General features: G+C 36.8%; 1 protein-coding gene across 2 annotated transcripts in view; it reads right to left on the reverse strand.

Moving 5' to 3' along the window:
* LOC110460777 (diacylglycerol kinase beta-like) overlaps nucleotides 1-24,530 on the reverse strand; it is a 143,876-nt gene that overhangs the window by 105,265 nt on the left and 14,081 nt on the right. Inside the window, exon 2 of one of the 2 annotated variants that reach the window (XM_021513899.1) lies at nucleotides 21,097-21,159. The exons of the other annotated variant lie outside the window; for it this stretch is intronic. The gene's annotated coding sequence lies outside the window, so the exon portion shown is untranslated. The remainder of the gene's footprint in view (nucleotides 1-21,096; nucleotides 21,160-24,530) is intronic. 2 annotated transcript variants of the gene reach the window in all.

Below are 24,530 nucleotides of genomic sequence, written 5' to 3' on the forward strand. Positions count from 1 at the left end.
AACAGGCACATTGGGCTTGTACACATCCAGAAATATATACAAGAGACGTAGTTACTCCTGTAGGTGGTATATCATGATTGGCATACAAATGGCCTTTTCCAAATGTTGGAACTGCAAATGTAATTAGGACAGCCCAGTGATATATGTCATTCAGCTTGGCTGTTTTAATGATAAGTTATGTTGCGATCATATTCATATTAATTTCTGGGGAAATTTCAGAGAAATTCATCTCAGTTTTCAACATAAAGAAAGCACTGAAAATCCAAAAGTTCTTGTAATTCTTAAAAGGAAAAATTTGTATGCAATAAATAACACATGTACATACGTTCACATAAAATTTAGTGTTTGGGCAATACTTAATAAAGCCAATTTGTGGGGGAAAAACACTGTTGAAGAAGGCATGGAAGTCTAGTGGTAGGACGCAGGGCTAGTGACCGAAGGGTTGCGGGTTTGAGTCATGGCACGGCACTGGGTTGTATCCTTGAGCAAGATACTTTACTCCACTTGTTCCAGTCTACTCGGCTGTAAATGAGTATGTGGTTGGGCCTGGTTCGGCAGTGCTTGAATTGTTGAATGCTAGTTGTGAGCGCCGAAATGGCAGCACTTACTGTATGCTTCCCAGGGAGTTGACAAAGATTTGCTGGTTGCAAAGGCCCTATAGCCATAGACACTAATGTGTGAACTGCTTTGAGACGACCTATGAACTGGGTTGTGATAAAGCTGTATGTAAGAACCTCAAATTATTATTATCAATTATTATTATTATAACAAAATCATTTAATTGAGAATTCTTAAGCTAGGGTTTCAATATGTCTGTTATACCATGCACTCCTCGCTGTGGCAGACATTTCATGTTTATATGTAAGCATTGTAATGTTAAGGATATATATAGATACATGTTTGTGACATTTTCAGCAACCGTATATCTATTTCTAATGTCTTCTATTTTAAGACCGATAATAACCTTTGTAGTTATTTCTGTCAACTATTTTGAGGAAAAAGATATTAAAATCGAAGACAAATATGGAACCTTGAGATGAAAAAATAGACAATACACCTTCGCCCGGCCATATATAAATATCTTTTGAACTGGAATAACTGACATTTAGGAAAGTTATTGATGAAACATTGGCAACCTGATGCGATGTAATGAGTTTATACAATGGGCGTAATATGTCTATGAATAGAGAATGCCTAATCAGGAGTCTGCAGACCCTGTAGTAGCTAAATATGGAACCAGCAGTCTTGTATCACTGACATTTCATCTCGTTCCAAGTGTCTCTAAAAGCCTTTTCCACATTATCTACATACCACATTTTACCTGACCAGGTTATATAGATATCAAATTTTATATCAACATGTGCAGTGTCAGAAATAGCAAGCTACAGACTTCATATATAATTCCAAATAAAACCCTAGCACAGGGCTGACATTAAAATGTTATTGTATCGCTTCAATATTTACCTGTACAGGTACATAAAATTGAAACCTTAAGTGCATCATGAAGGCCAAATCGGAGCCAGTGATCATTTCAGACCTTTCATAATGCTTTAAAAAACATAAGTTTTAGGTTCCAAACCAGCCCTTCTGTTTTTTATTGAACGATCGTAAACTCTTTTATGCAAATACATTTACACAAATATATAACAAAAAAAGTCTGATGTCTGCAAGACATAAACTTCCTTTGAACTCCCATAATGGACAAATTCTATAAATAGCAACAATGACCTTGACATTCTCCTTCAGGAACCCTTAATTTGGGACTTATATAAAGGTACTTAATCTTTGTAAAAACTTTTTTTCAAAATTTATTCAGGAATTAAGTTGTTAGAGTGGTATTTTGATTGATGTCGCTAAAATGGTTGACAGATATCTATAAATAGCAATGGTGACCTTAGCTTTGACCTTGGAACCCTGAAGGTTTTTTTTAGCCTTAATCACATTTTACAAAAAAATAAAGGTAAATATTGATTGAATTCCACATTCTTCCTCGACTGATTTCACCTTTTAAGAGTTACACACAATTTAATGAAAATTTTACAGAAATTAATATTATAATACCTCTTTAATTTCTGCAGTTAAAAAAGACTTGATATCATAATTATTAAGTCCAATTTGAAGTAGTTTCCCTTGAAAAGAAAGGGGTCAAAACTCAAGATCTGCAGTTTAGGTTCAGAAAACATTTAATTCCCACTGGAATCCATCATGGTCTTCATCATGATAATGAATATAAATATATATTTAAATATTTTTTGGCTGAGATTTTCTTACGATTTTATGCTTTGAGCAAAACATTTTCTTTCCTGAGTGAGTTATCGTGATCCAGACACAATACAAAATTCCATAATAACACTGTAATTATCAAAACAAAAAAACGGATACATAGCATTTTTTGTTTTTGTGCAAAAAATCTTTATATGATAAAGATTGATCAAAACCATCCCACTGGTTTTGTTAATTTCAATATCATGATGCAAAACGGGTTCAACTTTCCCCGTCCCCAAGGTTGTGTTTTAGAAACGTGTTTTTATGTATAGGACGTGTTTATTAAATACCAATCAGGCCCAGCAGCCCGCTAATTAACGGTCTATAACCCTGTGGTGTGCTCCATGTTAAAATTACTTCAGTCTCTCTGACCAATCAACTTTGTGTATTTCGGCTACATGATCGAGCGCTGTAAGTATTATTGTAACTGCTAAAATTAATATCCACAACTTTGCCACATGGACAAAATTTCCAGAAAAAAACCCATTAAGGAGTTCAGAAGAATTCCATCATTTTAAATCAAGTTTTTGAAAATCTGCTTATATTTTGCATTTTTTTTTATTTTATTTTTTTGGGCGTGATTTCCTTATTAAAACATATCATTTACAAACTCAAGTAGCACGAAACAATTATAGACGTCTTTATGAATAATTTCTGAATTGTCCATGTGCAGAAATATGAGTTGTGAATGGAATATAAAAAGCGTGCTACAATCTACAAATGTACCAGCATCATCATCACGTTTCTTCAGGAAATCATAACAATAAGATTTTTATAGTCTATTGCAATGAAAAGTCAATTAACTTCAATTTGAGTAATTTTTTTGAATTATTGAAAATACATTTTTCATTTTTTATTTTTTAACTCTGCTATCAAAAATTTCATGGACAAAATATATATCAAACAAATATCAAATCACATATATCTATGAGGAAAGTAAATGTCTGAAAAGGTTGAAAAGGTATCAGGTTTTTCTACTCTTAATTTGCCTGAAGGATATGAGGCAATGGGGATTTAATTGCTTACTAAAGCAGTAATTTGAAGAAATCTGACATTTAGTCTCAACACTTTTTATTTCAAAATATGACTGCATCTACCGGTAAATAAAAACATATTTTCTGAATAAATGAAACAGAAATTAACGCTGGAGATTAATTCAATTTCTGACTATTGACATCTGGAATGTTAATTTCCTAGATTACTGGGTAAGGGGCCCGTCCAATCTGCATAAAATGTGTAAATTCTATATAAAAATATCCATGACATATCAGCTATTTCCAGTCGACTTTTGCCTCATTTATATTTGTGGTAAGAATAAAAGTTTAAATTAGAATTTCAGCGCAAGTGAGAAACCACAGCTGAATGTAGGACAGCTGTCCTCAAGCACCCATCATTGCATACCTCTGTAGCTACCTAGACCAGCCCACATCAAGGATTAGATCAGTTCATTTGACAAATTGGGGAGGGGGCAACAGTTATAATTACTCCACTTGTATTTCCCCAAATAGCCGGTAATGACTGTACTCACTGTAAGACAGTACAGTAAATATCCTTAAAACCTCCCCCAAATAGCCGGTTAAATAGGACGTTAAACCAAATCAAACCGAACCAAATCACAGAAACAGAAACATGCTTCTCGATTATCCTGAGTCTAGTTTAGATCCTACAACATCCTTCCCATTTTTCTTCATTTTTAAAAAAAAAATATTTACGCTCGGCAATTACATACTCTTCAAATAACTTAAAGACACGGCTTAAACACACACATAAAATGAATTTCCTCAACATAAAAACTATGAAACTGAAAGAAAAATAGCCTTCAAACTCCTGCAACATTTACTGTACTTGAAAGAAAAAATCTGTTTCCACTTTCAAAGTACTTCTACAATTCTTGTCCAATGCTTCATTTCAAAAATAACTAGAGCAGATATTTTAATCACGTTGAGTGAGCACATGGCTTCGACTCCTGTCATTAATCAGCCATCTTAATATAGTGCTTTTTTTCTAACAGGCAATTTCTTCAATGAAAACTGATTAGTAGATTCCACCTCATAGTCTGATTTTATACAACCTACATGAATACAGCAGGGGCTGCCACACCACCTTATGAAAATAGTACTTAAGGACATATGTAATGCATGCTACCGTACCATGACATGCATTTTCTATAATTACAAAAGAGTTTCACAACGACACACATGCAAAGCTTTTAGGTATCTCTAGATCTTTACCAGTTGTAATCGCAAAAAAACTTTTTTATTCAACATGAAATACATATCAGCCCTTCTATATAAAAGATCAAGCAATAAAACAAGAGTATTTTCATGGTGTAGAGTTAGTGTAGAGTTACTTCCCTTGTCAAGGAATTCATATCGCATTTTGATGCTGTGCATTTAAAATTACTGACTCGAGACAACGATCATTTACACTCTTAGCTTGACAAAGGAAACAATATTAAATGTTTCCAACAGCTTGGAAAATAATTTTTCAATTGCTGTTGGTGTATATAATTAACTTAGGCATTTACAACACTATGAGGGAGAAAGGCAACATTGTAATGGAGAAATGCAACATTATAATGGAGAAATACAATATTACAATGAAAAAATACAACATTACAATGAAGAAATACAATATTACGTTGGAGAAAAATACAAATTATGATAGGGAAACACAGAATGATGGTTACACCAAAACATGTTGAGGTTAGTTTAGTGATTGAAAACATCACGGAACCCAGCTGGCCTCATCAGAATGGTAATGTACAGCAAAGTGGTCAGTCTCTCTGTCCAGTCTCTTCACCCATGACTTTTTGCCAATAATAACAGCCATTTTCTGAAATCATCCCTGGAGAATGGAGAAGAGTGGGAGGGCTCTTTTGATTGAAACATCATCCTAATCCTAGGTAAGGGTTTCCTAGTGCCAGTAAAGTAAACAGTGAGGCAGGACGTGTTCTGGAGAGGGCTATATAGACTCACCACAACAATATTCCACTTACACTTGAACCTGGCCTCCAATTTCCTTAAGGCATTACACACCATTTGGCTGGCCATGTCAGTTCAGTCAAGCGTGCAGTATATATGTTTTATAGGTAGTGCAGAGGTGTGCACCCCTACAACAAAGGCTGTCTGACAATTCCCAGACTCCAGAAAGCGGTCAAGCGAACCGCCCAGCCTCCCTTTAATATGCTGCCCAGATACTTTGTGTGTGTACAGCTGATGCCAGAAGAATGGTTAACCCCTCCATTCCCAACCAACACATGACAATCAAAACTACGATGTGGTATGTCCAGATTGATTTGCAATGGAAATTCGACTCTGCATTCATAACCCAGGGGAGAACTAGAATAAAACCCAGAGCCAAGTACCAGGTCTGCTGAAGGCACTGGAACCATGAAATAACACACTATCAGAATAAAGTGTGGGCTGTAATAAGGTAACTACAGTGTACCTGACAACCATGCATGTGGGTTGATATAGGGGTAACTAAAATTGTACCTGACAATAGCATGGGTTATTATAGCAGTAACTACGGTGTACCTGACAACCAAAATGGTTGTTATATATAAATAACTACAGTATACCTGAAAACCATATGGGTTGCTATAGCAGTAACTATGGTGTACCTGACAACCATATAAATAATCATAGCAGTAACTACAGTGTACCTGACAACCATATCAGTAATTATACCCGACAATTACATGGGTTGCTATAGGAGAAACTATGATGTACCTGATAACTAAATGGGTTGCTATAGCAGTAACTATGGTGTACCCAACAATTACATGGGTTGTTATAGCAGTAACTACAGTGTACCCGAAAACTACAGGGGTTGTTATAGGAGTAACTACAGTGTACCTGACAACAACATGTGTCATTATAGGGGTAACTATGGTGTACCTGACAACTATAGGCGTTGGAACAATGAAATAACGCACTATCAGAATAAAGTGAGGGCTGTAATAAGGTAACTACATTGAACCTGACAACCATGTGGGTTGATATAGGGGTAACTTAAAAATTGTACCTGACAACTGCAGGGGTTCCTATAGGAGTAACTCTGGTGTACCTGACAACCATATGGGTATTGTTCTAGCAGTAACTATGGTGTACCTGACAACCACATGGGTTGTTCTAGCATTATCTGTGGTGTACATGACAACAACAGGGGTTGCTAAATGAGTAACTATGGTGTAACTGGTGAACCTGACAATTCCATGGGTTGCTATAGGAGTATCTACGGTGTACCTGACAACCATTTGAGTTATAATCGACAACCGCATAGGCCATTATTGGTATAAACAGGCTATACCTGATAAACTCAAATTGATGTGACCTTCTCATTAACTGTACTCATGAAAACTCATGTACTGTGAAGATAAAATTGGAAGCTTAATCCAGAGAGATTACTTCTGTAATTATATTATTATGTAAATATAGAACACACACACTGTCTGCCGGAGAAATGGATGTGACCATCCAACTGTTATATATATATATATGAATATTGGATACATGAATTCACTCAGTCTGTAGTTAATTGGGAGAAAAATGCTGGTCCAGATATATACCCTATAGTTTTAATACTGAGGCTGTGTAGAGAATGTTAATGAAATGCCAGGGAAATGAAATTAATTTTGGAGGAATGCATCAATAACATATTTGCAGTATATGCCAGGGTCGGATACGTTTCACAAATTACTTCCGTCAAATGACCTACATGTGTTGTCATGACGGGGTTTAATCAGGAATTGGCCGAGTTGGGATTCATTCATCTATTCCTGAAAAAATTGGTTTGGTTTGTTGTGCTTTACATCTTTTTAACAATTTTGGTCATTTAGGATGACCCAGGTTTTGGTGATGGAGGAACACTGGAGTACCTGGAGAAGAACACCGACCTGCTGCAAGTATCTGGCAACTGCCCCACATTTGCCTCAAACCTGCAACCTAGTGGTTGAGGGCTTGTAATTGTAGACAGTAAGATGCCTTTAACCACTCACGGCCACTGCGGCCCCTATTTGTGAAAGAGGTCTGAAATAATTTCCAAGATAAAGTAGAGATGAATTCATTCTTACAGGGGCATTCCTAAGATTTACAAGTGTATTAAATTTGGTAACCCCATCTGAAAAGATATGTCCCCTACAATACTTTGGGATAGAATAAAGGACAGTAGCTATAGGTGTATGGAAGATAAACTGCACACATACACACAGGTGATCGCACCACTACACTACTGCAACCATACACCTGTTGTGTCCTTCGAGGACTCCTCCACGATGATACGGGCCAAAACGTGTGAAAATTATGAACTCTGCCACTACACTCAAAACAGATAACTGTGGTCATCAAGGCTACAGCAAGCACACAAACGGAACAAAGGCTAGTCCCTCAGAGTGGACAAACTCAAATGTACCATTTAAGAGCAGAAGATTTTGATCCTTTGAGCAAGGATGCAGGACACATTATAGAGACACTATATGTTCTAATATCAGAACTACTTTATAACATTATAACTAGGTAGTACACTTGTAATTCAAGAAATAATTAGAAAACAAGAGGCCTAGTGGCCTTAATAGCTCATCTGGTATTTTATTTTCAATTAGTAATTACCAGTATCACACCAGTTTATAATTATCAAAGGAGTATAAGAAATACAAACTGCAAGAAGGACTAAATCTGTTTGGGTGGGCAGCTGGAAACCAAGAACATGAGTGTAATCTTCATGCCTAACGATTTTGTATATGGTTATGGGTTTGGGATCTCAACTATTCCCATGTTATGACTGATCCAAGGAGGTAATATCTCACAGGGTGGGACTGCAGCTAATCAAGCTGGCACCTTCGGGCCAGGTGAATTAACAAAATATATAACCAATCAAAACATGTCTAGCATCATTTCGCAACAGAACGGGACCGGCCCGGCAACGAGTTAACTAAATTGGCAGAGCATATCTGTGAGAGTTTGAAAGGTCCCGAGTTGTCCCGGGTTTAACTCATTCACCCCTGAAATTTTATAATGAACTATTCCAACCTTTGAATTGGAAGAGCTCAAATGTCTCTCCAGGGGTCAATGAGTTAAATCCCAGGTCTTGCCATGCATTTCTTTTCTCTTATTACAATTATCATTATTTGGTATGACAGTTTTCATTTGTTTTTATGTTAAACAAAATATAGTATAGTACCCAAATCCTTCCCCCCTCCACCCTCCACCCCCTCCCCCCTTCCCAATTCTCCCCACATTTATAATATTTAATGATGGTGGCATAATCCATTAGCATAACAAATACTCTCATAAGATCAGAAATCATGTTCGCATTTAGAAAACATTTAAAAATCATTTTTGTGCTGTATTAGGTAGGCATGCAAGTACTTACATATGTCCCGAGGTGTAGATCTAAATATGTACGGGTTACATAGAAATTACATCAATGGTCGTCCAAGTGTAACACGAGAAAAAATACAAGATATATATGTCAGAGAAAAGGATGTACTGTGATCTGATTGTATATACCTTTCCCCTAAATTACCTTAAACTCCACGACTGGTTAGTTTCTCAAGTTTCATGAGTTTTACGACATTACTGGATCATAGAATGTCAGATATTTTGATAATTATTCAAAAATAGAAACATCAATTTATGTCATCGGATTTAAAATCTAGCCAAAACATGATACAACGTGAAAACTTCTATTAGGTAGAAGAAGACAAAAATCAAATTCAATTAAAGGTGTGATTAAGCTGTCAAATCATGTTGCTTTTTGACTTTGGGTAAATGGATATATCCAGTAAATAGAGTGTAACTTGCAAAAAAATCCAGCGATCCTTGCCACAATATCTGGCGTAGCAAACACTACTTATAGACCTGTCTGTAGTAACGTATGCCGAGATGGAAAATTTCTTCCAGTGACAATACAGCAAGATCGACAAGTACAATACAATTTGACAATGTCTGTTTTCAAAACATTATTGTGACTCCAAAACGTTTCAGTATTTGACAATTTTCTATAAATAGAAATGGTGATTTGGACCTTAGTATCCTGAACCACAATACTTAATTGATATTTGACCTTCAGACCTGGAAAGAAATTGCAAGCAAGCACTTTCCATAAGAAGGCAGTGTTTGTGTATGGAGTATTATCAGCCTAAGAGAACTTTTGAGTTATCGTATGGAAACCAATTTTCTACAGATATACTTATATTTCACATGGAACCTTCAAAAAGAATAAAGATTATTTAGCCCTCCATCTCAGCACGCCACAGGCAAATTATCCAGATTTTGTTTTCAAAAAGGTTCATAACCTGAATGGATGAGAGATTGACAAACAATGGGCACTTTCCGGTTCAAGCAGGTGAGCTAAAACTCAAACCAAGCTTTACTCATTCAACCCTGAACTTAGCTGAAGACACATTTGAACTCTTCCAATTCAAAGGTTGGGAAATTTCATTATGAAATTTTAGGAGTGGTTGAGTTCATATACATATCAAAGACAGAAAATTTCCAAGTAGAAACATTTTTGGTGTTGCCATGAGATATCGTGATATCATTTATCAACAAACTGACGTCATATTTGGAAACATAAGCGGAGTTGTTTCATCCATAAATCATCCCCTGTCATATACAGGACAGAAATAGTCCATACATGAAATACTGCAAATCCCCCTGACAGAAGAAGGAAGGTTTGGCAAGGATAGAAACACACACAACCCCCTTGAGCACTGTGGGGCCCAGTCTGTATGCATAGCACACAGAACACACCATATGATACATAGTAAATATTTACCCATAACCGTCAAATTATGATAATATTTATGGTGTAATTAAGGAAGAACAGAATAAATACGACTCAAGTCAAGAAATCAATATGCCAGGAATAGACTGTTGGGTCAGCTGATGATGTCGGAGGAAGAGAGAGAAAAAAATTGTTGGAAGCCCAGCCCAGCTTTACGCTACAAATGTAGGGAAATGCGTGAGAATGTGTCCTGGCTATACAGCGTGGGCTGGCCACTCACCTGGTCAAGTGGTCATCAGACCTCCGGATAAGTGGCATGGCTCATCAACATTGCACATGTAATTTCATTAACAGATGGTAATTTTAATAACTTACCTCATTCACCCCTGAAATTTTATAGTGAACTGTTCCAATGTTTGAATTGGAAGAGTTCAAAGGTGTTTTCAAGGGTTGAATACATAAACACTGTTGCACAAAGTTTACTATCAACAATGAGGTAAGATCACCGATACAAAAGGTTTACTTCTCAGCAATGTTTTACTTATCATTAATTAAGTAAAGACAGTTTTACAAAAAGTGTGTCTGATTGGATGATACTAGTCACATAAAGGCGTAATAAAACATCATGTTGCCCTCACATGCTCAAGTTTCCCTGATCATATTTCCCTTGTTCGGAGCCTCTCTAGAAAATGTGGCAGGGGCCACCACAACTTAGTTCCGAATGATGGAAGCAGACAACAACAATGGCGCCTCAACATGATCATCTCTACCATCGTGTTACTGGGGGGGTTTGGGGGGGGGGGGGTTCCAGCATAATAAAATATTAATTGCCGTTACTGTAGGGAAACACTGTTCTTTGTTTCCCTGTGATTAATCCTGTTTCACGAAGCCTGTATGAAACATGATTATTAGAGGGGAAACAAATAGTCATGTTTCCCTATAGTAAGGGCAACTATAATGTATAATACTGACCCTGACCTTTGCTTTTTGACAAACAACACCAAAAATGTATAAGATCTCCTCTAAGGCAATCAATGTTGAGTTTTTTTGGGATCATTTGTTCTGATGTCAGAAAGGGACAAAATTCTATTTTCAATAGGAGTGACGTTGACTTTTGATCGACCATGCTGAAAATCCTAGGAAATTTCATCTCCCCCTGGTCAACCTTAATGAATGCATTGTGTGAGCTTAGTGCAAACAATTTTCTTGAATGTATTATGGGGTTTTTCATGCATAAATCTTATCATGACAAACCTTTGAAGGAGAAAGACTGAATTTCAATATTATTGCCCACCCCTAACTGACCTACAGACTCAAAATGGTAGTTATAAGCATCAGAATCGACCGGAGTCACCAAAACCTAATCTGCCATATATATGTGTACAGTATATAAGTGTACAGCTGGGTAGACTGAAGCAATGTCATAAAGATATCTAAATCTCTGTTAGCCTATCTGTCATATTGGAACAAAACTATATCACTCTCCTAAGATCATATCTTTAAACGATCCATGTGAAACTGAGCAACATTCATTCACCAGTAAAAAAAAATGTTTCCCCTTTTAAGTCTTTCAACTATAAAATCATTCAACTGTAAAATCGTTCACCAGTAAAACCATTCATCTATGAAACAATTCACCAGTAAAATCATTCACCTTGTAAAAGGTATTAAATATCCTTGATATGCGGTGAATCATTTTTTTCCATCTATAAATACATATATATGTGTTCAAATATCCACTTTAACAAATTAATTGCAAATTAAAATCTGTCATTAACAATTACGGAATTTCTCACTAATTGAAACATTGCCCCATGTTTGCAGCTACGCTGAACCATTTGCAGTAATTAAGACAGCTTATGGGTGTATTTTTTTCCCCTGTCTTAGCAGATTTTACTGCAGTTTGGTGGCGTCGGGATAACGAGGACGTGTCGGCTGCAGCATTATAATTACATCAGACGGATTAAGGGTGTGCCCTGACTTTCTAAGTATCACTCTATACACGATCCTGTGAGTAATGACAGCGACACTTTCCACTACTGATCGCGAGTTACTCGGCAACGCTTAGTGCATGTATTAGCTTCATGAACACATGAATATTAGTTACCACTTTCCATATACAACACATTTTTCAGGTTTTTTATAAGCATGTTCTTTGAAAAATTGTTTCAAGTTCATGTGTGTCATTTTGGATTCAAATATGATCATCAAATGTTTAAGAAATCATCCACAAATGTACTTTTAAGACATTCAAAGCATTAGGGACTACAAGTTTTATAGGATCAAAACTATTCTTTGAATAAGAATATTTATGATGCAAAAAGAAGTTCAAAGTTTTGTAAGACATTTAAACATAAATCAGCAGAAAAAACTAAATTCTATGTGTCTGACTCTTCATAAAGCATGGTTAGCTTAACAAGGTTTTTATGTCAAAATTTTAGGACTCTATAAAAAAAGCATTGCTAGGTTTAACCAAGTATTACATCAAAATGTAAGGACTCTACACAAGTATCGTTAGCTTAACCATTTATTACATCAAATGTACAAAACATTGCTAGCTTAACCCAGAATTACATCAAAATTTTAGGACTTTACATAAGTATCGTTAACTTAACCAGTTATTACATCAAAATAGAGCTGTCAGGATACACTTTACCCACGATTCGATACGTATCTCGATATTTGTTCCACGATTTGATTATTTCGATTCGATACACCTTTATTTTAAAATATAAACAAAATGAAATATATAAGCCAACGATACACGGAAACCCGCAGTGTTTCCACACTTTTGATTTGAAGCTTACCGTAGCTTCACAAATTTTCATTTCCTTACGGCGGTCCGCCATTTTGTTTTGAATGCTTTGTGAAAATTGCATCCTCGCAGCCGATTGGTTAAGGTTTAGAGATCAGCCAAAGAAATTGAACTTCTCACAGATGTTTTTGCTGAAGCGGAAAACACTAATATTCAGATCGTGACGCATCGAAAATCCGGAAAAATATATCGTGAATCGAATCGAACACAAATAATGGCGGTACAAGCGCATCGCAGTGAACCGTGACCCCTCTACATCAAAATCTTAACGGCATCTGTCCTTTCAAATTTTGTAAAGTTCAATCAGCAGTTCCATGTTTAATACATTAACTTCCCTCATATAAAAATTATCAACTTACATCTACCGCAACGTTAAACTGGCCGATTGTTTGCTCACTGATAAAGGTGTTGGATCTGTCTTGGATTTGAGCAGCTGTCGGCAATTATTTAATCTGAACATTTCCTGATAGATTACAGAGAGATTATTAATGCAATAATTTTTCCAGGCAAAAATCACAAGAAAATGTCCTCTCTAAATTTTTTAAGAAAATACTGACAATTTTTTTGTATAGGCCCAAGGATTTGTTTGTTATGCTCCATTAAGCTTTTTTAGTTGAAAGTGTGATGTTAAATAGCTGATAAGTAATAATTCTATATTTCAATTGATTTGGTGATTGATTTCCTGTCATGGTTCAAATCTAGTAGATTAGAATCCTGGAGCACTGTAATTTTTATGTGATGACTAACTAACGATTTACATTTCAATCAACGAAACATGCAAAATTCTCGAGTAATGACATGACCTTTTCTAATATTTTAAGACACATTTTTCATACCGCTGTACAAGTGCCAAACTGTCATCATAACAATCATATTGATGAAACAGCTAGAAAAACAGATAATGAAAATTCCATCACCTTTAATTTAACATTGATTTGTTTCAATTTCCTTAACCATTTCAGCCCTATATAACTTTAGTAGACTCTACCATGCATTGATTTGGTTAAGTCCATTTTGGTCTACAGTGGTGAAAGGGTTAATAATCTTTCCAGAAGTTTTGATGTATCAAATGAAATTGAACCACAAATATATTACCAGATCAATCTTTCTCCTTATAACTTGAATTTGGCCTGTCAATCAAATTATTTTTCTCCCAATTACTAAACGTTTTTCAAATATTTATGCTAAGAAATCAGGCCAAATTACAATTAAGTTCACACCATATAGTTCCAAAAACAACGAAAAAGTTTATAACATACTAGCAGGAAATAGGATTTATAAAAACGGGTATTACACCTATTTTTAAATGTAAAAGAAAATACCTCCAGGAGACTTTCGACAGCTAACAGGCAGTATATATACAAAGTTTTTTAATACAGTATAATTGTGAAATTGAGTCAATTTTGTTGATGAATTACACCATAAAAAACCCCAGATGAGGTCATATGCTTGTATTTAATTAATCACCGCCTGATGACAATAGAATTAGCCGCTGTAGTATATATAATCTTCCTCTCAAACATGATAAATTACCACATCATGCCCGTGGGCTATTTTAAAACATGCCTATGTGTCAGTTTAATTTGTAAGAGGGTCTATACATGCCGCAGCGGAGGAGGACTCAGGCGGATTCATCACGATTGCAGAATCGCATGTTACAAGTCCTGCAGTATAATATACTGACCATTTCATTGATGATAGTTTGTAAATAGACTGACATATGGCTTGTATGCCTACTGTCACAATCCCCCATCAGAAACTTGTGACGTACATGAATAAGCAGATCTATACAGAGCAGCTATTATGTTTAGTTGCTAAATGTGTTACATTGTTTCAAAGGAAATCTTCAACTAAGAATTCACTAAATATCTTAATTCGCTTCAAAATAAACCTTTAAGTTACTAGGTTATGTGTTTCAATGTCCATCTTAATTGAGAAGTCACTAAATATTTTAGTTTTCTTCAGTGCAAACCTTTCACTCATAACTTCAAATATCTTAACTTCCTTCATTGTAAATCTTTACCTAAATTAAGTCACTAAATCTCGTAATGAGATTAAATGAAAACAATTAACTAAAAAGTCACAAAATAACTTAACGAATCTTTCACTAATTAACCCTTTCACCACTGATGTAGACCATAAAGGAAACATCCAGATCAATGCTTGGCAGAGTTTATTAAAGTGACATAGGAGTGAAAGGGTTACCTTGGTAAGTAACTTTCTACAACCATGATATGTAATGGGCAGGCAACCACTAAAAAAAAACCACATAAATTTAGAATAGATTTTCCCAAATTAAATCTTAAATATGCTATTACCATATTTCATCAAGAGAAAGAATTTGCAACCATCAGCCTTCATCTGCACTTTTACTATGAAGGGGATTGGTGATTTCATTCAGTAACAGTGATCTAAAGCGTTTCAACTCCAAGACGGGAAATGAGTTTTTAATGGAAATTGGACATTAGAGAAATTAATAGGGAAATGTTAACACGTCCAATACGACAATTCCATGTACTTGCACTTCATGACTCAAGCTTGCCGTGACCCATTAACTCATTCACCCCTGAAGACGCATTTGAACTCTTCCAATTCAAAGGTTGGAATAGTTCGTTATGAAATTTCAGGGGTGAATGAGTTAATGATGCCGGCCTATCCGCCACACCTAGTTCTTTCCAATAAAAATCACGGAGTTCCCAATAGACCTTTTCATTAGCTTATGTAAGGTATAACATTATGGCATACGTTTACATGTACACCTGGTCCTAATGGCAATATCTATCCATATTATGTAAACAGTACTAAAATCTCTCTAGCTGAGTTAACGTTAGTATCACTTAGTGTACCTATATACAAAACACTACTGAATCATTTGATGTGTGTTAATCACTGTACAGGTATCAATATGTCTATGGTTAATTACAAGTCTTGTTGATCTCATGGACTCAATTAATCGGGAAGAAGTTGTTAAATTTGACCCTTACGACATTGAGAATTGTTTAACTCATTCACCCCTGACATTTCATAATGAACTATTCCAACCTTTGAACTTGATAGCCTTACATCCAGGGATGCTTACTTGACAAATATTATTACCCCTCGGCTTCTTGATTATTCAGAAAAGGTTGTTTAAAAACTTTAACCCATTTCAACCATGTGACTTTAAAAGTGGGTCAAGGTCATTCATTTAAACAAACTCTGTTGCCCTCCTCCTCTGCATCCTATAGACAAAATATAAGTAATCTACACTTTACCAGAATTCAGTTGTTTACCGAAAAAGATGATGCCAGACAAAGGATGCCATATAGCAATACATAAGCTTACAAGCACTTTACGCAAAGTGAGGTAATAATTTCTACAAGTGTATTGTTTATGTGAGTAAACCACATAATTTCTACAATCATGTAAGTCGAATAAGTGCTCATCTTTCCCTTTCAAATTCCAAATTGTATTTTAGACTTAGCTGTAGGCGATGTTCTAATAAGAAAACGAAGCACAACGTTCGGGGCCAATTTCTAACACAGAAATCAAATTAACAGAAACTGGCCATTCTGTGCAAGCTTTGTTAGCTTTCAAAAACATAATCAAATAAAACATTTAGCTACTATTTCTAAAATTCTTAATATCATTCATTTTGGTTGTTGTAGCTTTAAATCTTGATTCATCAACTGATACTAAACAGTTTAAAATTTTATTAAAATATATTTGTTCTTCGGTGAAAAATGTTCAATTAACGCTTTGTTAAGCTGAAGGTAGTCAAACATTTCGCAGAGCAGTGTCCCCTCAACTTAATAATACATGTAGTTAAAATTTGACGTTCATTTCTGAGACTTTAAATAATTCAACAATATTGATTTGAGTGGCCCACCACTTGGACTAACCATGCAGTATATGTGGGTCTACACTTTCCACAACACTCTCCAGGTTTCACTGACCAACAGTTTTCAGACAAAAAATGAATTCCCATATATATTCAAAACATTATTTTCCCATTTGCTTATTAATGGATCCGTTTTAAAGCAAAGAGTTACCAGTTGAAACACTTCCGGGTTGTTGTACACGAATGCAGTGCATAAGGACATTTCAGGTGGGTTACTAAATAATTTTTCCTGTCTGATCTATGGCAAATATGTACAGTTTTTTTTTACATAGAATTGTTCAACAATATCTATTCTAGTGATTAAATTTTGTTTGACACAGTTTCCAAGTTTGTATTGGCAGCAGGAATTTTCCCCTAAACATGCAGGGTAGTGACATTCAAATAAAATTAACTTTCTTAAATGCCAGTCATGAGGTACTTTCCAGCTCACTGTACGTTCTGTTTGAATAGATCTACAATATAAAATAGGAACCAGACGCTGTGCAAAGTTTTAAAATATTATAATATTTTTTCTCCTTTGGTATAACATATAGTACAATTAATTGTGGTCTGAGGCCATATGACAGGAAGTCAACATTTAGACACTTTGACAGACGGTCAACATCTAAACATTATGACAGGAAGTCAACATTTAGACACTTTGACAGGAAGTCAACATCTAACCATTATGACAGGAAGTCAACCTCCATAGAATATGCAAAAAGTCAACATTTAGACACTTTGACAGGAAGTCAACATCTAGAGATGATGACATGATGTTATCATCTACACAATATGACAGGAAGTCAACATCTACATATTATGACAGAACTTTATCATCTACATATTATGACAGGAAGCTCAACATCTAGAGACGATGACAGGAAGTTAACATCTAAACACTATGACAGGAAGTCAACATCTAGAGATGATGACAGGAAGTTGATATCTAAACACTATGACAGGAAGTCAACATCTAGAGATGATGACAGGAGGTTAACATCTAAACACTAGGACAGGAAGTCAACATCTAGAGACGATGACAGGAGGTCAACATTTAAACACTATGACATGAAGTCAACATCTAGAGACGATGACAGGAAGTTAACCTATAGAGATCATGGCAGGAAAACAACATTTACACAATATAACAAAAGGTCAACATCTACATACTATGACAGGAGGTCAACATCTAGAGACGATGACAGGACGTTTTTATCTACACAAAATGACAGGAAGCTCAACATCTACTTACTATGACAGGAGGTCAACATCTAGAGACGATGACAGGAAGTTAACATCTAAACACTATGACATGAAGTCAACATCTAGAGACAATGACAGGAAGTTAACCTCCAGAGATCTTGGCAGGAAGTCAACATCTACACATTTAGACAGGACATCAACATCTACATACTATGACAGGAAGTCAACATCTAGAGACGATGACAGGAAGTCAAAATCAAGAGATGATGACAGGAAGTTAACATCTAAACACTACAACAGGAAGTCCAACATCTAGAGACAATGACAGGAAGTTAATCTCCAGAGATCATGGCAGGAAGTCAACATCTACACACTTAGACAGGACATCAACATCTAGACATGATGACAGGAAGTCAACCTCCATAGACTATGACAGGACGTTATCATCTAGAGATGACAGGAAGTCAACCTCCAGAAAATATAGCAAGAAGTCAACACCTTAAGATGATGAGAGGACGTTATCATCTATATACAATGACAGGCCGTTAACATCTAGAGATGACAAGAAGTCAACCTCCAGAGAATATAGCAGGAAGTCAACATCTACAGATGATGACAGGACGTGATCATCTACATACTATGACAGGACGTCAACATCTAGAGATGACAAGAAGTCAACCTCCAGAGAATATAGCAGGAAGTCAACATCTAAAGATGATGACAGGACGTTATCATCTACATACTATGACAGGAAATCAACATCTAGAGATGATGACAGGATGTTATCATCTACATACTATGACAGGAAGTCAACATCTAAAGATGATGACAGGACGTTATCATCTACATACTATGACAGGAAATCAACATCTAGAGATGATGACAGGACGCTATCATCTACATACTATGACAGGACGTCAACATCTAAAGATGATGACAGGACGTTATCATCTACATACTATGACAGGAAATCAACATCTAGAAACTATACCAGAAAGCCAATCTATACTAGATCTATAGATTATGACAGGAAGTCAACCTGTACCTGATTTCGAACTAATGAGAGGAAGTGGTTCTTTACCAGCGACATAATCAAGGTGATAATTTTACTAGTGACAGAAGCGGGACAATTAATATAATCTTATTTTGTGGTCTAAATCACAGCAGCCATTATTGATTGGTACATTGTATATACAGACACTGCCAATACTTCCCAAACAGGAAGTTTCTAATAGTTACCAATAAACCTTCCAATCCACCTGGTCTCAGATGAAATAACGGTGGACAGTTTGATTCAAGTACTGGTCCAGTGTCGGTACAATGTTGTGTGGCTGGGTGTGGACCAGCCAATAAATTGACAAGGATGGCAACTACTGGAAACTATGTAAAGACGGTAAGCCTGTCTTATTTACAAACCAAACATCCCAGCCATAATTCCGCCATTACTCCTGTAATCTATACGGCCACTGGTCACCAGGCCGACTACCCTGCCTACATACATAGTTGACTCCTCACATCCAAACACAGTCAAAGCATAGCTAGCTTTACACCGCATCAACACAAAAGATACTTCAACCCAACCCCTAACGAATACTCGTGCACATTTTATCATAAATTTACATAAGTTTTATATGGCAGTTTTATCTTTTAATTAATGAAACAATTTTTCAAGAATACATAGAAATATAATGTTGAACATGGTTTGTTGGTTAAAACTATTATCGATAAGTTGGTGTGCAGGCCTACGGCAATCCAAGTTCTGCATTTTAGAGCATCCGTGGTATGCATGCTCAGAATAACTGGTAGACTTTTGTCCCATCAGAGTTGGTAAGTAGGTCAAATTTGTCAATAAAATCTTGATGACATGACATAAATACAGGAAAAACTCTTTAACTTTTTGAGCACTGGCCAAGCTGGGGGGTATTGTTTGGCTTAATGCCTTCCTCAGCTCCCCATCATGATGGTACAACACAGTTCACAGAGCCATCCCCTTGTGTTCAGGAAGTCTTTTCGATATGGATTAAATTCCAAGCAAGAACAAATCAGGACTTCAATTAAAAAGTTGTGTTTTTGTTTCAAATCCGACATTTGCCTCTATCTTAATTATTCTGTCTCATTGGTGTAGGTGTACAGTTCAACTAACATCTTGTGGATTTTTAAATATTGTTTGCTCATCAGCATAGCTGTATAAATAGGTACCAACATTGATGGAAACTTATGGAAGCCTAAAACAAAATCAAACCTCACTAGCATAGCTGTATAAATAGGTACCAAAATTTATGGAAAACTTATGGAAGCTTACAGTAGAATTAAACCTCATCAGCATAGCTGTATAAATAGGTACATTGATGGAAACTTATGGAAGCCTTAAACAAAATCAAACCTCATCAGCATAGCTGTATAATTAGGTACCAACATTGATGGAAACTTATGGAAGCTTACAGTAGAATTAAACCTCATCAGCATAGCTGTATAAATAGATACCAACATTGATGGAAACTCATATTATGGACGCCTACAACAAAATAAAACCTCATCAGCATAGCTGTATAAATAGGTACCAACATTGATGGAAAGTTATGGAAGCCTATCTTAATCTTAATACCGGTAGATACTATATAGATTAAAGATAAACGGGATATATATAGATTTCAGAACTACTGCAAACATGAAAATTTTCACACCACAGTCAGTTTAAAGGGTGACATAACGTGAACATTTCCTCACACAAAAATTTCCACTTTGACAGTATAACAAAATATATGACAAGTTAACACAAGCGAGTTTGATTTCTCCTCTCGCTACTGGTTTAACCCTTTCACCACTGTAAATCATAATGGACTCATCCATATCAATGCTTGGTAGAGTCTACGAAAGTTACATAGGGGTGAAAGGGTTAATTTGTGCATTATTTGGTAAAACATTTCTCATGCATCCCGTTTGTCACACAATAATCCTAGTCAAATGCAATTGTACCGTCCTCCAACATGGTCGCAGTGTGATGTCACGCATGAAGGACAGCTGCACTACGAAGGGAAAGTGTGAAAACTTTCCACTTCACAGAACATGTATGTAATATATATGTGCCTCCTGTAGTCTGTATGATATGAAATTTCACATTAATTCAACCTACATACTACATAGTCTGTCCTAGACTGGAGATTTTGACAAGTCTCAAATATCACATCAGGTACTGTATAACATAAACTGTTTTACTTACAATACAAATCTGCGGGCGCTTGAATTTCTTATAAAGTCACCAATTCAGGCAGAATTACATGATCTGCAATAAATGAAAATAACACATTTACTCTTTAAGTACCGTAGGTATATCTTAATAATTTATTTCAATGATTTTTTTTTTTTTTTGACACACGATTACAGAAAGTGTAATATTATCTTCCTCCTCCATCCATCAGCTCCATACCCCATACCCCTGTCCCAAGTCCTCAGCAGATCCTAGTACTCCTTTCTCTAACCCCTCAGCTCTGTATATCCCTCCCTCACCAATCATCTATATACCCTCCTCCTCAACCTACTCTTTTGCCCCTTAGCTATGTATTTCCCTCCACTTAGCCATCAGCTTAGTTCCATATAAACTTCCCTATCCCCTCTATCAGGTCAGCCCCATTCATCTCAAACCCCTACTTCCACTATTAACTCATTCATACCTGAAGACACATTTGAACTCTTCTAATTCAAAGGTTGGAATAGTTCAATATGAAATTTTAGGGGTAAATGACTTTACCCCTCTCTCATTCCCAATCCTATATATCTGTTCCTTCCTTCATCAATTGAGGCCCAATTTACCCTATATAAGCAGCACCAACTTTTTTCTAACCCGCTTTGTTCTTATCTACCGGTTCATCCCATCAGACTCCTTATTCTCCAAACCCACTCAGCCCCAATAACAAACTTAACCCATTCACCCCTGAAATTTCATAATGAACTATTCAAACCTATGAGTTGGAAGAGTTCAAATGTGTTTTCAGGGGTGAATGAGTTAACCCCCTTAACTCCCTGCACCCTAATTCTACCCCATCAGCTCACCAAGTACCACCATCCTTATGTATACACCTCAGACCTAATGGTATCAGCAACTGTTGTTATTTTACTTTCTTTTCTAATCCTGGTCCCAGCGTTTAAACTAAGATAACAACCTATACAGCATATAGTCTTGTGGATCAAAGCACATGAAAAAAATACCTTGCCTGATAGGCAGGTCAAGGATCAAAGTACGTGAAAAAATGCCCAGCCCATGATTTCGCCAGCCTTGTAATGGCTAAAGAAATTGGCAGCATAACTAGTATGAGTTTATCAGGAACAGTGCCTGACCTTGATTACAAACATTTCCATTTTGTATCAAGGTGATGGGAGGTTTTAGGAGTTACAATGTATTTGACACATAGTGTAATTATACCAGACAGTTTGTGAAGTAATAAATGCCCCTCCCAAATTACTTTCAAACTTCACATCTGATAATATCGCTATATCTGTTGAATTACATCGGCCTAATAACCACTGTTTATGGGTAGCATTCCTCGTCCTAAACACTTACTGCTTTTATGTAACAGCTTCGCCTAATTGATAGTTTTTTTTGTTGTCCTTTCAACTTTGTAATGATTAACCATCAACTACGCGATGTTTTAACGTATCTTACGACATCCTGTGTGTGTACTTGCCTAACCTGACAGTGTGCTTGCTAACAGGGATACGTACAATGTAGCTGACAGGGAGTGGTGTACTTAACCATTGCAGCTCAATCAATAGTGCACTCATTTACCTTGAGGAATGCAACTCATACCTCCCACAAGTGTGCTGCTCAACCTAAATCTGAAGATTGTCCACTAGTGAACTGCTATACCTGTGACTGAAGATCGTCCACTAGTGAACTGCTCTACCTGTGACTGAAGATTGTCCATTAGTGAACTGATCTACCTGTGACTGAAGATTGTCCATTAGTGAACTGATCTACCTGTGACTGAAGATTGTCCACTAGTGCACTGCTCTACCTGTGACTGAAGATTGTCCACTAGTGCACTGCTCTACCTGTGACTGAAGATTGTCCACTGGTGAACTGCTCTGCCTGTGACTGAAGATTGTCCAGTAGTGAACTGCTCTACCTGTGACTGAAGATTATCCACTAGTGAACTGCTCTGCCTGTGACTGAAGATTGTCCACTAGTGTACTACTCTACCTGTGACTGAAGATTGTCCACTAGTTAACTGCTCTACCTGTGTCTGAAGATTGTCCACAAGTGAACTGCTATACCTGTGACTGAAGATTGTCCACTAGTGCACTGCTCTACCTGTGACTGAAGATTGTCCACTGGTGAACTGCTCTGCCTGTGACTGAAGATTGTCCAGTAGTGAACTGCTCTACCTGTGACTGAAGATTATCCACTAGTGAACTGCTCTGCCTGTGACTGAAGATTGTCCACTAGTGTACTACTCTACCTGTGACTGAAGATTGTCCACTAGTTAACTGCTCTACCTGTGTCTGAAGATTGTCCACAAGTGAACTGCTATACCTGTGACTGAAGATTGTCCACTAGTCAACTGCTATACCTGTGACTGAAGATTGTCCACTAATGAACTGCTCTACCTGTGACTGAAGATTGTCAACTAGTGAACTGCTCTACGTGTAACTGAAGATTGTCCACTAGTGAACTGCTCTACCTGTAACTGAAGATTGTCCATTAGTGAACTGCTCTACCTGTGACTGAAGATTATCCACTAGTGAACTGCTCTGCCTGTGACTGAAGATTGTCCACTAGTGTACTACTCTACCTGTGACTGAAGATTGTCCACTAGTGACCTGCTCTACCTGTGACTGAAGATTGTCCACTAGGGAACTGCTCTACCTGTAACTGAAGATTGTCCACTAGGGAACTGCTCTACCTGTAACTGAAGATTGTCCACTAGTGAACTGCTCGACCTGTAACTGAAGATTGTCCACTAGTGAACTGCTCTACCTAAAACTGAAGATCGTCCACTAGTTAACTGCTCTACCTGTGACTGAAGATTGTCCACTGGTGAACTGCTCTGCCTGTGACTGAAGATTGTCCAGTAGTGAACTGCTCTACCTGTGACTGAAGATTATCCACTAGTGAACTGCTCTGCCTGTGACTGAAGATTGTCCACTAGTGAACTGCTTTACCTGTGACTGAAGATTGTCCACTAGTGAGCTGCTATACCTGTGACTGAAGATTGTCCACTAGTGAACTGCTCTGCCTGTGACAGAAGATTGTCCACTAGTGTACTGCTATACCTGTGACTGAAGATTGTCCACTAGTGAACTGCTCTGCCTGTGACAGAAGATTGTCCACTAGTGTACTGCTATACCTGTGACTGAAGATTGTCCACTAGTGAGCTGCTCAACCTAAATCTGAAGATTGTCCACTAGTGTACTGCTCTACCTGTGACTGAAGATTGTCCCCTAGTGAGCTGCTCTACCTAAATCTGAAGGTTGTCCACTAGTGAACTGCTCTACCTGTGACTGAAGATTGTCCACTAGTGAACTGCTCTACCTGTGACTGAAGATTGTCCACTAGTGAGCTGCTCTACCTAAATCTGCAGATTGTCCACTAGTGAACTGCTCTACCTAAATCTGAAGATTGTCCACTAGTGAACTGCTCTACCTGTGACAGAAGAT

This window comes from Mizuhopecten yessoensis, unplaced genomic scaffold, assembly GCF_002113885.1.
Source record: "Mizuhopecten yessoensis strain PY_sf001 unplaced genomic scaffold, ASM211388v2 scaffold10479, whole genome shotgun sequence".
In the NCBI taxonomy this organism is placed as follows: Eukaryota; Metazoa; Mollusca; class Bivalvia; order Pectinida; family Pectinidae; genus Mizuhopecten; species Mizuhopecten yessoensis.